The 15,214-nt window shown below is 46.5% G+C and overlaps 1 long non-coding RNA gene and 1 pseudogene across 1 annotated transcript; both read left to right on the top strand.

Moving 5' to 3' along the window:
• The first annotated feature begins 342 nt into the window (after window positions 1-342).
• Window positions 343-2,772, top strand: Nat8-ps1 (N-acetyltransferase 8, pseudogene 1; annotated as a pseudogene).
• Window positions 2,773-4,155: 1,383 nt separating this feature from the next.
• On the top strand, window positions 4,156-14,777 carry LOC134486602 (uncharacterized). The gene is made up of 2 exons (XR_010065850.1): window positions 4,156-8,220; window positions 13,181-14,777. It is a non-coding gene; the product is annotated as an uncharacterized LOC134486602 (long non-coding RNA).
• The last annotated feature ends 437 nt before the right edge of the window (window positions 14,778-15,214 follow it).

The following is a 15,214-nucleotide window of genomic DNA, read 5'->3' as shown; positions in this document are numbered from 1 at the left end:
CCTAGAACAATGGCCCAGGCAAGCTTAGACAGAGAGAAACCCTACCACAGAGGCCTTCCCTGCTGTGCCAATGACCTGGACTCCTGTCAAGGACTCGAACTTGGTGAGTTGCACTGTTGCCCAGATATGCACATGGGACCTGGGTGTCCTCCAAGAGGGCCAAGTGTTCGGTGTGTGGCAGTGTGATGTCAATACATCGGGAAGGAAGATAGCAGCCTTCTCACAAGGTTAAGGACCCAGGGACCGCCCCAGCCTACTTCTCCTCCCAGATTAGCTCCATGGGGATCAGAAAGTGAATGGACAGGTTCTTTTCTTCGCTGACCCTAGTTCCTGACCCTTGGTTTGGGTATCCAGGAACCAGCCAATGAGGTGCTAGACCAAGTTTTCTCCTCAGAGGTGGGGCAGGTCCAGGCGGGGTCTTCTGAATGTCCAGTCTGCAGTGTTGTGGGATTCTCTGCTCTGTGCTACCAGGTGAAAGAACAGAGAGGAAAAGGCTGGAGGATTTCTGTGGGCATTGGAGTTCCTCAAACTTCCTGGGGACTCAGAGATAGGGTGTTTTTCTTGTTGTTGCAGTTTGGTTTGGTTTGGTTTGGTTTTGAGGTATTTTTTGTTTGTTTTTCACTAAATTAAACTTTCTAATCAGAGAGAAGGAATGTCTTGAAACTTGTACTTGGAAACATAGGGTTCTGCAATGAATGGACCCTAAAGAAGAAACATCTGTGCCACAGGACACAGTCTCAAGTCACCAAAAGTTCAGAGAACCTGTAACTGAATGAGGATGGTGGCGTGGAACGGGGACCACCATATTAAATCCTCACGCTTACCCAGGAAGCCACATGTTTTACTGTTCTGTTTACATGTGTTCTGCAGATGAAGACATTGAGGCTCAGAGAGGTCAGGTGGCGTGACCAAGGTCACGAAGATGGAAAAGGGGAAGCCAGGGGAGTAGTGTGTGTTAGCGATGTCACCCTTTCCTCCAGTGATATCCTGCTGCTTCCTGGAGCCTGGAGCAGGGCCTCAGGGTCTTGGGGAAGGTGTGCTGGCAGGTCCGGATGTCCCTTGTGGATGCAGATTTGAGGCACAGTTGTCTCCCCATGGCTCTACATCACACCTGCCAATACCAGGAGAGGGAGCACAAACAGGTCCTGACTTACTCTGTAAGGGCAGGGAGGAGCTCATCCCCACTACATTCTAGCATGTATTAATGCTGTCCTGAATCCTGCTTTTCCTTGGGGTGCCCATTGCCCTGGTCCTGGTGTCTGACTCCTGGTTGCTGGCCATTACATATAGCTTCTCTCTGCTCTTATTACTGTGGCTCCTTGCTAGACAGCCCTTGAAGGAGTTTGTGGCCATGTGTTTACACACTGACCTGGCTGACGTCATCAAGTGCTACCTGTGCAAGCCTGGCTTCTACTTTGGTGGTCGCATCTGAGGGCCTGGTGGTGGGCCTGGCAGCTGCTCTGCCAGTTAAGGATCCTTCATTAATGAGGAAGCTAATGAAACAGCTTCTGCTCTTTCACTTTTCTGTGTCCTCACAACATGGAGAACAGGGGATAGAGAAAGCACCGGTCAGAACTGTCCTCCGGTTTGCACGGAACCAGGGCTACACGGATGTTGTTCTTCATGCCACCATGCTGTTGCATGATGCCGTGGCCCTCTACAAAGGCATGAGCTTCCAGAAGAGAGGCAAGTCCTTCTTCAGCGCGACAGCAAAGGTACTGGCTGTTTCTTCTTTTCATGTACCCACTCCCTTCTGCTCAGAAACATGAGCTGTGATTTTGACTGGGAGGTAGTTAGATTAGCATAGAAGATTAAAAGTGAGTAATACTGCTCAGTTGTTGTGCCTGTAAAGCATGTTAAATTAACATAGTAGTCCAGTCTCAATTATTTGGTAACTGCATATGTCAGCCTCCAGTTCACTATGTTACTTAGGATTTTATCACTGTGAAGAGACACCATGGCCAAGGCAACTCTTATAAAGAGTTTAATTGGGGCTCGCTTACAGTTTCAGAGGTTTAGTCCATTATTGTCATGGCAGGAAATGAGAATTCTACATCTTGATCCAAAGGCAGCCAGGAAGAGATTCTCATTCATATTGGGCAGAGCCTGACCATAGGAGGAGACCTCAAAGCCCACCCCCACAGTGACACGCCCACTCCAACCAAGGCCACACCTCCTAAGAGTGATACTCCCCGTGGGCCAAGCATTCAAACACATGAGTCTAAGGAGGCCAAACCTAATTCAAATCACCACATTGTGCTACCACAGCAAACCCTAATGTTGCAATGGATGATAAACATGTATTTGTCACGTTCTTTGGAATATTGTCAGTTTGAGGTAAGTAAAGAACAGAGGCAATAAAGTGGTCTACTTCCTCCAAAATCAGCTTCCTGTAGAGAGGATGCAGTGGGTTGCTTTCCTGGTCTGACCAGCATGTGTATAGTAGACCCTGTCTCATGGGCCAGCATGACAGAGTGGAGGCCATGTATGCCGTGTTTCTGTGAGTCCAGGAACAGGGTCAGAGTATAGAGAGTCTTCGATTTACTACTCTTGGGAACTGAAACTGGAATGGCTTCAGTCCCATGACCAGTGTCAGGAACTTAGGTGCTTCAGGCATGGCCATGCCATCTGACAAACATCATGGATGACTTAAGCCATAGCTGTGTGCTCATGTTTTCAAGAGTGTTTGCCATTCCTGCCACTTCACCTCTAGCACTGATTGTACTCATACAAATCTGACTCTGTCTCACATTGGGTGTCCTTAGCCCAGAAGGTCCTGCTGATCAGAGCTGTCTAAGTTGTCCTAATCCAGTCAGCACTGGAGCTGCTGCCCAGTGCTGTTATTTCAATGGCTCACAGCTGTCTCTGAGAGCTCTGACAGGCAACTGCCATCCTGCCAACTAGTGTTGTCAGAGGCTCATATGTCCCACGCGCGACCTCACCAGCAAGAAAACACGCGTGGACATAGGAATCCTAGCTGCGACCAAACTTTAATAATATCTTAAGGAGAAGCCCCTGCGCGCCCGCATGGCGCGGCTATATACACCCTAGCTCGGCGCATCCACACCTGATTGGTCGCTTACCCATGATCTCATAAGGCACGCCCCGGAATGGGCAAAGACCTGGCACGAAGGCACTCTTGCACATGCGCACACAGTTAACTTCCTGAAAGGAAGTCGACTGGCGCGGCGGAGGCCAGCGCCATCTTGTCTAGCTCGGCCTTCTACGTGGGGCGCAGTGGAAGCCAGCGCCATCTAGTGGTGGCGAATGTTATTGCGTCCCTCTACACTCATATATCTTCATGGTGTCTCTTTAGTGTAGGCTTATTGTGATTGTACACTGTGTGAAGATTCGAATGCTGATATCCGTCAGGAAGCTATGCAGTCCTTACTCAGAGAAGCTCTTGTCTCAGTCTTGTGTAAACATTGATGAGTCAACAAATAGCTTTACAGGCAATGGCTGAGCAGGGGACAGAAGAGAGCTGAATTTCCTGCCAGCCAGAGGAGAGGCAGGAGAGAGAGGAAGTAGGGGATTAGCCATGGGAGAGAGTCCAGGAGATCCCATGGAAAAGGACCTGAAGTAGAGAAAGACATAATATGCAAGTATCACAGGGATTTTGGCTGGGAGGTAGAGGGTTAAAATAAAATAATACTGCTCAGTTGTTGTGCCTTTAAAGCATGTCTCAATTATTTGGAAGCTAGTGGGTTAAGAGAAAAACAGTAACACACTTACTGAAAAGTCACTGACATTTTGGCAAGTCAGAATGGTGCCAAACCATAGACACTTGCTTTCTAGGAGCATGTGCCCTCTCTCGAAGACTTTCACTTAGAAAATATGAAATCTTAGTCCTTACTAGTTGGCATTTCCAGTGTCAGAAAGTGCCAAGCTGGCTGTTGAGGGTAGAAGAGAGGGTTGTTAAACCATGTCAGGCAGCGTACTCTTACTGGTTGCTATGGGTGCAGCCACTACTTTCTGAATGAAATTAAGGCTCACGCCATAGGGAGAGCCCAGGTTTGGCACAGTAAGACAAACCCTGTGGTTAAGGAGGTCTATTTTAATATCTTTCTGTGAACCCACAGTTCTCCCTTCAGACTCGCCTTCCACTTTTAGGCCAACCTCCCTGTGGCTCTCTAAAACACAACAGTCTACCCCCTTTCTCCCGATCACCCACAAGGATACTGTTTACACAGATGTCTGTGACTATTGATCTCTAGATCAGTTTCGTACTGGAACGGAGGCCCTTCATACAGCTTTGTAAGCCGGGGAAGTTCAAGAATTACCCTTGCCAAGCCTCTACTGCTCTTATTGGACATGCTCTCCTTACACAAAAATTCCAGGAGCATTTCCAGAGGAGTCTGGGGATGACAGAAGGGTGTCTTCAGATAGTCACTGTCCTTGTAAGTGGATATACAATAGCGGAGGAATGGGGTTTTTTTTCTTTTCTTTTTTTCAGAGCTGGGGACCGAACCCAGGGCCTTCCGCTTGCTAGGCAAGCGCTCTACCACTGAGCTAAATCCCCAACCCCAGGAATAGTTTTTTTACTCACCTAGAACACACATGAACTCTGGAGGCTATGAACCTGTTCTAGTGTGCTTTTCTGTTGCTGTGGTAAAATACTTGGACCAAAAACAAGTTAGAGGAAGAAAGGGCTTTTTTCAGGTTACACTTTCAGGGTACAGTCCGTCGTTGTGGGAGGTCAGACCAGGAACTCAAGGCAGGGCTGCTTTGCTAGTCCATGCAGCCTCCTCTTTGGTGGGGACTCACTCACAGCTGAGGAAGTAAAGCAGGAACCAGAGGATGCTGCTTGCTAACAGCTCTGCTTGCTCCTCACTCAGGCGCATGCTCAGCTAGTTTTCTTATACAGCCCCGGCCCAGCACCCAGGGTTGGTGCTGTCCACAGTAGGCACAGGACCTTCCTCACCAATCATAAATTAAGACTGTCCCTCACAGATGTGCCCACAGAGCAACCTGATTTGGGCAATCCTTCAATTGAGACTCCTTCAGAAGATGACTCTAGGCTACGCCAAGTTCAGTACTGAAACTAACTAAAACAGAACCTGTTATCAGTTATAGAAAGAGTAATTAGGACAATGAAAACATTCCATTCTGAGGGGATGGGAGTCCTGGGTTCACAGTAGCATCATGAAAACTCCAGCTTCTGAGCTCCATTAGAGCCAGGGTCTCTCTTCAAGAGAGACATGAAACAACAACATCTTTGCCTCTAGATATCACCCCAGTGAGAGAATGAACAAGTGACTCCCCTGGTCTCTCTTGATCAGCCAAAGAGTTCATCAGAGTTGCTTACAGCAGCGCGGGGGTTGGGTTACTCACAGCATCGTGTGTGACCCAGAGAGTCATGTCACCCAAGAGCCCACTCCGACACGGCTAACGACCGTGAATACTGCTCTGCTAGAGTTCTCTGAAGAATCTACAAGAAGGTACAGCATCCAAGAGTCCCGTAACCACAGCAACCGTTAGCTGCTTATGTAACCCCAGAAAGGGGACTCTTGGAAACTTTTTCAGTCTCATTATCTCTTTCACTCCTGCAAAGCAATGTTTCGATCTGGAGTAAATAATTGTCCAGCATTCCCTCTCTTCCTCCAGCTCTTACATCCACACAAGTCTTTGCAATGTTCCCACGTACAGGGAAAATGTAGATGTCAAGAGCATGGACCAAGAGTAATACACACTTTCCTTATCGATTTGGCCAGCTATGAGTCTCCACCGTAGCACTGAGGGAAAAAAGAAATTTCACTTCAGGACAGTGATTGACAGAAGCTGCATTGTTTGGGTGTGAATGTGCATGCTTAGACAGTAATGTGATAAACATGTTCATCAATGTAACAGAACAATAGCCATAGACTCCACTCCAAAGCCTACGGCCTCTGCTGCCACAGGATTTCACCACCTTCCAGTACGGATCCTTCCCAGGGTTCTCCCCTGGGAAGTTGGCTTTACACTCAACCACAAAGTAGTCAGTTCACTGCAGCCGTACCCCTGTCATACCAGCAGGACTGTCCTGACCTGGCCTGTGCTGACCACAAAACCATTTGCCACAGTTCTCCCCAGAATCTTGCTTAGCCCTTTTCTGACACTGTAAATGTTAACTGGTAGGAAAGGAGTTTTTACCCTAGTCTGATTTCCTCACGTCTTAATCTGAAAACAAAAAGTGCTCAAGCTCTGCCCAGTGTGGAGTCAGAGCCTCCTCCTGGCTGCCTTCAGCAATCAGTCCCCTTCTGCTGCCTGAAGATCAAGATGGCTCCTTCAGCACCATGTCTGCCTACATGCTGCCAGACTTCCCACCATGATCATAATGAAACCTCTGACGCTGTAAGCCAGCCCCAATTAAATGTTTGCCTTTATAAGAGTTTCCTTGGTCATAATGTCTCCTCACAGCAATAAAACCCTAACAAAGACAAGCTTCTTGGGTCTGATGGACTCTAAGCTGGACCCACTGTTTTGCTTTGTTTTTTTCCATTGACCACACCTTGCTACTGAAACGACCTTGGGCTGCTCTAACAACTCGTCCTCGGTGTACTTTCACCCAAGGCAGAAATACAGACAGTGCACTCTCAGGGATAGAGAGGATTATGTACCTCCAGGACAAGACGAATCTTTTTTACCCATGTAGCACTATCTACCCACTGTGCCCATTGCCTCGGGTGCTATCAGGGGTTTCCATGAACCCAAGCACATCGGGACCAGCATCCACCAATGCCTACACATTCTGCATAGAAGCAAGGAAACAGCAAACTGAAGATCCACACGGGCCGGCCAGTTGCCCCGGCAGGTGACCTTGACCACACCTTCAGGGAGGCCACTGATATCCTCTTCCCCACAGCAGGTGCAGTGGGGATCACCAACTCTTGCTCCTTTGGTGGGGTGCCCTTGGGCTTGAAAGCCTTCCAGATTCTCCCACACACAAGCTCTGTCCTTTCTTTTGTCCTCCCTTGGTTGCTTTAGCACTCTCTGAACTCCCTTTGAAAGCCAGTTCAGGTCACTGGGACCCAGCAGCACCTCTTCTGTTTCAGAGAGCATTCCCTACCCTGAGGCTCAGCAGAGCCACCGACGCACAGCAGACCAGAGGGCCCTGACAACACAAATCTGTTTCTTATGTCTCTGGTAAACACAGACTCATCTGCTCAGTGAACTGTGCGTCTATACCACCACAGCCCTGACAGTCACTCCCACCACAGTCTTTCCCAGCAAGTGGCAGACTGGCATGCACACCTGTCCCATTAGTGCCCCCTTCCCAGGGACTGCAATACATTCCCTGCTCTATCAGCCGTTCGGGGTGATCCCTGTACTTCTTTTATCAAGGAGTTGCTCCACTCATAAGATAAGTAGGAACAGTCCACTGGGATTTCCTCTATGGTCCAGTCTGACTTTCCCCCATAAGAGACAGCCAGGCCTCAGACACATTCCTTATTGTCCATAGCGGAGGCAGGATATCTCATGCCACATCAGGACAAGTGGCCCTATCCAGATTGTTCATGCAGATGCTCCATCTTGAGACAAGACCGTCTACAGTGAGATCAGGCACCACCTCTCCCACCTCATCTCTGTTTCTGTGTGTCCTGTTTGGTACTGAAAAGAAAATTATACGAATTCTAGGTTTAAAAATATAAAAATTAAAAGAATAAACCCCAAAAGGCCACAGACCCAGGGCTAAGCCCTGCAGCCAGGACTAGCAGGCCATAAAGATAAAGGAGCACAGGAAACACTGTTCAGGCAGGACTGACAAGCCATAAAGAAAAGGAATGCAGGAACCAGCCTGAGTTAATGGGACTGATTCATGGGACGTCTGGCAGGAAGACATCTCCCCCCAGCTCACTCAGGGCCATCCTCCAGACCCTGATAAGCCCCTGACTTCTAGCACGTACTCTTTCTGCTTTGTTCTCACTGCTATGTTTGAATGAGCCAATTGTATGTAACCACGCCAAAACCCCCTAGCCTTCTCTATATAACCCTCTGACTTTTGAGTTTCGGGGCCGACACCTCTGTCTCCTGCGCGGGATATGTGTCGGCCCGGAGATCTCTGTAATAGGTCTCCGTAATAAACCTCGCCTTTGCTTATTACATCCAAAATGGTCTCTCTGTGTCTGGGGTCCACAATTTCCCAAGACTTGAGTAAGGGTCTCTCTGCGTGGGATCTTTCATATTTATGGGGGCTCGTCCGGGATCTTCGCGACCACCCCAGACTCCGAAGACCCCTTGGAGGTGAGTTAGATGTTTGTCTGAGTGTTTCTGTGTGAGCGGCGCCGCATTTGTCAGTCTGTGTCTGTCTCTGTTTTGGTTCCACCGTGTGTGTATATATGTGTGTCTTAGTACTGGTCAGTGTTAAGAGGACAGATGGGTATTCCTGCCCTGTGTTAAGAGGACAGATGGGTATTCCTGCCCTGTGGTAAGAGGGCAGATGTGTGTTCCTGCCTTGTGCTGAGAGGGTGGATGTGTATTCCTGCCCTGTGCTAGGAGGGTGGATGTGTGTTCCTGCCCTGTTCTAGGAGAGTGGATGTGTATCCCCACTCAGTGCAGCTGCCTTTGTGGTTCGTGAGGACCCTCTGGCTGCGGAAGGGGGGACGCCCCGGGCCCGCAAGGCTGCAGCCCCTGGAAGACGTTCCACGGGCAGAGAACAGTCGGGAGAGCCCGGCTATGGACAGTCAGGAGGACCTGACTCTGGTTTTCTGGAACAAAGGAGATGAAATGCTCCTTTTACCTAGGCGGGAGTGGACGAGGAATCCCACTCCGTCAGAGGTCGAGTTCGGCTGCCTATTTAAATATAGGCACGGACAAGTGTGCTTGGTCGTTAGGACAAGAGGACACTCTGGAATCCTGTTGGGAGGTGGAATCAGATGGTCCATCTCATCCCAAAAGCAGCTAAGGTTAAGCTGCAGTTTGGGCCACGTACTGAAGGTACCAGGCATCTGTGAAAGTTGGTTATAAGATGCTTTGTCTTGATATTGTTTGTCTGGCTTGTTTTCTGTGGTATTGTCAAGTGTCTTTTTGGCTTTTGTTTCGTTTTTAAATTTAGACTGACGACTGTGTTTGAAATCTTGGACTGACGACTGTGTTTAAAATCTTGGACTGACGACTGTGTTTGAAATCATGAAACTGTTTGCTTTGTTCGTCATAGAGTTTTACTTGGTCCTCTTGGTGCTTAAGTTAAGAGTTAAAAATAATTTGCTTGAGAGAAATTGTTTTCTGCCAGGGAGTTTTGTCTTTCTCTCTTGAGCCTCCTCCCCAAAGAGAGATGCGCCTCCCTTTACTCCCCTTGATCAGCCTAGCTGCTGTTAACAGTTGTGTAAACAGACATTAGCAAAAACCTTGAGGACAAAACCGCTCGTAAAAAAAAAAAAAAAAAAAAAAAAAAAAGTTCCCCAGATTAGGCCTCCTGTATAAAACAAGTATAGTGAGTAAGAAACTTAATTTTATGGACGCCGCTCTAGTGGTGGTGTGTTGGTTGATAGCCAACGTTAAGTTTTTAAAACATAGTGTTTTATCTGTGTTTGTGCTCCCAACACACAGTAGGGGGGAGCGAAATTAGCTGCAGAGCTGCTGCAGCGAACATGGGGACTTCTCAAGTCTCACCCAATTTTTCTGGCTCTTCAGGAGCTGTTTAAAAGGAAAAAGCTTAAGGTAAAAAGAAACACTATAGAGAGATTTCTTAGTAAATTACTACACCTTGGTTCGCGATCTCTGGGAATCTCACGGTGGACAGCTGAGATAAGCTAAAAAAAAAGATTTAAATTTTGTTTGGGAACAAAGAATCTTAAAGGCAGAGTTTCAGCCGGTATGACACTTAGTGCGTAGCTGCCTAAAAGATCAGAAATGCTGTCAACAGGATATGAAAAAGGGACAGGCTGTGTTAGAAATGCTACAGGAAAAATGATCTAAAAAGGCTGAGAGTGAGGTGGGGGAGGACTCTAAGGAAAACAAGAACAAGAAAAGAATTTCTGCTTTTAGTGGCCAGACCTTCAACTCTTGCTCACAGAAAGAGAGTGCTCATTAAAAAAAGTTCTTTAAAGAGCCTGCCTTATCTGCTGGCCCTATTCCAAGAGAGGAGCCAGTCTCCAGCATTAAATTACTTTTCTCACTGGTCATCATTAGCATGGAGAATGCCTTTGATCCTATCCCCACAGCAGCCAGTTCCTGCCCCTGTGGTAGAAATGTCCCAGGTTGGGGGGCAGAGAAGCCCCTAAAATAATTTCAAAAAATCTTCAACAAACTGTAAAGAACTTTGTTTTGTTTTGCCAGTCAAAATTTAAAATTCAGGCTTTGGCTGTGGCTAAGGTCAGGATTAATGTTTTCTTTTCCATGGGCCTTTAGCCCACTGAAAAAGTTTGGTGAAGGACTACTACTACAGTCCTGATATTCAGAGACATGGAGAGAGCTATAGTTTTTTTTTATTATTAAAGGTTGGTACTACTATAGTATTAACAATCTCCTTATTAGATGTAAGAGACAAGAAGCCCCAGGTAAACTGGTTACAATTCTTTTGTCAGCTGTTTAGTATCGAACACCCAGGTTCTAACGTCTCTCCATCCTTTTGTTATTAGTTCTTACTGGAAGCCTAGTGCCATTTAGAGGATGAGTCTCTTGAGCGATAAAGCCACTGAGCTGACACTAAAGGAAAGTACTCCTTAAGGGAAAATCTAAGTCCAGAGAGACAGCCGGTAGCAGATAGGCTGCCCCTCTGCTCACTTTTCTGTTTCACAGACACAAGGTCTTTTTGTCCCAAGAAAGCCTCCTGGCTTAGCTGTGTGACTAAATGCTATTTGCCCTCTTCAGTGGACCTCTATTCTCAAGATTCCCTTGTTTTCTCACCATCCCATTTAAGATGCTTGTTAGTAACTGTTACAGGTCTCCTTTACCACCGAGGAAAGACGGAATCCTACTAGAGGCCAGAAAAAGTGTTCCAGAGATGGATAGAAGGCCCTCACTTCTGCCTGCTCTCTTCAGACACCTAAAGGTAGGGAGTGCCAGGTCTGCTGCCAGGCTCCAAGGGTGGGTCTCTGAGGGGCTAGAAAATGCCCCACCAATCTGGCTAAGATAAAAAAAGGATATAAAGAAAAAGTTACAAAAATTTAAAGGGTTAAGTTGCTGAGAGTTAGTATAAGTTACAAAAAAATAAGGTTAAAAAAAGAGATTAAAAAAACAGAAAACTAGAGAAGAAAAGAGACAAAAAGAAGAGAAAGTTAGAGAGCTAAAGAGAGATAAAAGACGAGAGAGGAACATATACTGGCCACAGTAGTTAGGGAACCTAGGAAGATAGTACCTGACAACAGAAGAGAATTCCTGGCTAAAGATCAGTGTGCCTAATACAAAGAAAAAGGACACTGGGTCAGGGACTGCCCAAGAAAGAACAAGAGGGGCCACTGGAGAGCTTCTTGGTCCTAGAGTGCTGGACAGGGACCCAATGCTCTGTGCTCCTATGCCCCCCAGTGGGCCAATATCCAAAGACCTTGAGTGCAAGGAGCTACTGGCAACGAACAATACTTATGGACTGCCCGAAGAACAGTGGACCTTGGCGTGGGCCGGGTAACCCACCCACTAATTCATGGTCATCCCTGACTGCCCCTATCCCTTGCTCATGAGAAAACTGCTCTCCAAATTGGCTTGCGTGGGCTGAAATGGCTAGATGAGGCCATGTGTATACATATCTATAGACTGTGTATGTAGAGCTTAAGACCTGTCTCAGTACACCAGTAACTGATGCTGGGAGATGAATGGCTTAGTGCTTTTCTGCTTGGAACACATCACTCCTGCCAGCCGGGCACTAACAATTATCACCCAATCCAGGACTTAAACTGTGATAGAGTGGCTGATAGAGTGTCCCAAAAGATGGGACCACTGGTCAGCAGCCATGGACTAGATTCTCCACCGGTTGGGGACAATCTGGTCACCTTGCTGCCCAATCCGGACCTGGAGCCACCACAGCACGAGTGTCAAACACTGACAGAAGCACATGGGTGGAGGAAAGACCTGTGCGACTGGCTGATTGACCCCTGCTGAAAGCCGAGGACCTTGTCCACAGACGGGAACAGTTCTCTTCATGAATGAAGGTCAGAGACAAGTGGGTGCTGCCATGGTGGACAACACAATGTCATCTGGGATGGCTGAACCTCTACCCCCCAGCACATCAGCGCCACAGATGTCTTTGCCATCTCTTAGATGCCCTGATGAAGCCAACAACTGTGAGTACTATTCATTGCTCAGGATATCAGGAGGGAAGTGATTCAGTGACATGGGACAATAACAAAACAGATAAAGTGGCTCGGGAAATGGCTATACAAGAGCCTATCCTGGTTACAGGCCTACAAGAAACAGCCACTGAGAACTGAGATTAGACTAAGGGATGGCCTCACTTAGAATGTACAACAGAAGAAAAGGCCCAAGTTGTTTAAAAGATAAAAGGACAATGACACACTTGGGGAGAAAGCTATACCCCCCCAAAGAACAAACAAAAGACTCACTTTGCCAAATAAAAAAATAGACTCATTTAAGAGATAAGAAGTTTGTCCAAATAGTTAAAATATATATAATAGACTTTAAGATTTTAGCCAAGAGAGACAGTAAAAAAATATAAGATACGTCAGTAAATAAATGCTTAACAAACAAACAGGACAAAGAGACCTAGAGAGTTTAACGAAAAGTCGAAGTGAACTTCACTGAGATAAAACCAGAAAATTATGATCACAAGTATCTCCTAGTGCTTGTAGATACTTTTTCAGGAATAGATAGAAGCTTTCCTCACCAAACGAGAGACGGCCTCTACAATCATCAAAAAGATACTAGAAGAAATCTTCCCCAGGTCTGGAATGCCCAAGGTAATCTGGTCTGACAGCGGCCCTACTTTCGTTGCCAAGGTAAGCCAGGGTGTGGCCAAGTATTTAGAGGTCGATTAGAAATTACATTATATTTACAGACCTCAAAGTTCAGGACAGGTAGAGTAAATAAATAAAACTCTAAAAGAGACCCTGACCAAATTAACCATGGAGACTGGCACAGACTGGGTGGCACTCCTTCCCTCTTGCTCTCTTCAGAGCAAGAAATACCCCTTCCAGACTCAGCTTTACCCCCTTTGAGATCTTATATGGGGCCTCAGCTCCCCTGACTGTATTAGATGATGTTACTGAACCAACATGTCATAGTGCCATAGTAATAATGATTTGTGTGCCAGGCTAAAAGACCTACAGGTGATACAGAAAAAAATCTGCTCACAGCTGACAGCAGCCTATGCCTCGGGGACCTCTGAGACATCTCATCAGTTCCAGGTCGGAAGCAGCTACACTGAGCCCAGACACTCGAGCCTCGCTAGAAAGGACCGTACCTGGTGCTGCTGACCACCCTGACAGCCGTCAATTCTCAGCCCTCACCAGCCGTGTACTAGCTGTTAGGGCTGAGAGCTGGGACCTAGAGGGAAATTCAGTCATGTTTGTCCTGGGTTCCATCGAGATAGGTGTGGGGATAGGCTTGATTTCTATTACAAATGATGTAACATTACATATGTTAATACTCCTAACACTTCTTGGGACTGTGCCTCAGGGATCACTACCTGTATAAGTTTAAAAGTTCTGAAAGACAGTCATGACCTTGATATATAGGTTCAGATAGTGTCCAGATAGAATCCTGATGCTAAAAACTTAATAAAAAAAGAGTTAAAAATTACTTAGGGCTAGGGCTATCTAGGTGCTGCAAGGGCAGCACAAGGACATCTGCTGTTGCCCTACAATACAAAGCTTATAGAGAATTCAGAACTGCCATTGACTCAGATATAAAAAAAAATAAAAGACTTTTTAGCTGACCTCCAAGAATACCTAACCTCCCTCTCAGAGGTAGTCCTTCAAAATAAAAAAAAGATTAGACCTGATATTCCTTAAAGAAGGAGTCTGTGTGCTATACTGAAAGAAAAATGTTGCTTCTATACAGACCATTCAGGAATAATTAAAGACTCCATAAATAAACTTAAAAAAAGGTTAGACAAAAGACAGACAGAAAAACACATCAGAGATGGTTCGAGAGCTAGTTTAGTAGATCTCCCTGGATGACTACCCTACACTCTGCTACAGCTGGGCCATTATTAATAATTTTCTTGGTTTTAGTTTTTGGCTCCTGCGTGACAAACAGGTTAATTGCTTTTGTTAAAAATTGAGTGGGTGCTGTGCGGTTGATGGTTGTGAGACAACAGTACCAGTCAGTTAGGACAACTGGTGAGACCAAATAAGACTTGATATCAAAATTCTAAGATTAGAATTATTTAGTAGGAGAAGACGGGAATGAAAAGAAAATTATACGAATTCTAGGTTTAAAAATATAAAAATTAAAAGAATAAACCCCAAAAGGCCACAGACCCAGGGCTAAGCCCTGCAGCCAGGACTAGCAGGCCATAAAGATAAAGGAGCACAGGAAACACTGTTCAGGCAGGACTGACAAGCCATAAAGAAAAGGAATGCAGGAACCAGCCTGAGTTAATGGGACTGATTCATGGGACGTCTGGCAGGAAGACATCTCCCCCCAGCTCACTGAGGGCCATCCTCCGGCCCCTGATAAGCCCCTGACTTCTAGCACGTACTCTTTCTGCTTTGTTCTCACTGCTATGTTTGAATGAGCCAATTGTATGTAACCACGCCAAAACCCCCTAGCCTTCTCTATATAACCCTCTGACTTTTGAGTTTCGGGGCCGACACCTCTGTCTCCTGCGCGGGATATGTGTCGGCCCGGAGATCTCTGTAATAGGTCTCCGTAATAAACCTCGCCTTTGCTTATTACATCCAAAATGGTCTCTCTGTGTCTGGGGTCCACAATTTCCCAAGACTTGAGTAAGGGTCTCTCTGCGTGGGATCTTTCAGTACATGCCTGGTAACATGTCTAACACATCACCAGAAGATCTGCGAACCAGTGTCTGTGTATTCACTCTATCTACACTTCCACCAAAAGACCAAATAAATTATTCCACCCATGTCTAGGTAAACCCTTGAGTTTATTGGATTTATTTGGGGTAACATGGGGAAGGGGTTAGTTACAGGAGCATGGCTGGCTCGGGTTAGCTGTGCCAACCAAAAGCATACCCTAGCATGGTGGCAATGTGTGACAATGTGTGACAGGCATTTGCAGATAGGTGTGTCATCAAAGATTCTCTTCACACTTCGTGGGTGTGTCCTACAACAATGAATCTAGTATCTGTCTTCTTTGTTCTAGTGATTTTTTTTCTGTG

Source organism: Rattus norvegicus, chromosome 4 (genome assembly GCF_036323735.1).
Source record: "Rattus norvegicus strain BN/NHsdMcwi chromosome 4, GRCr8, whole genome shotgun sequence".
Lineage (NCBI taxonomy): Eukaryota > Metazoa > Chordata > Mammalia > Rodentia > Muridae > Rattus > Rattus norvegicus.
Note: the sequence above shows the minus strand (reverse complement) of the source record. Positions and strands in the feature narration are given on the sequence as shown.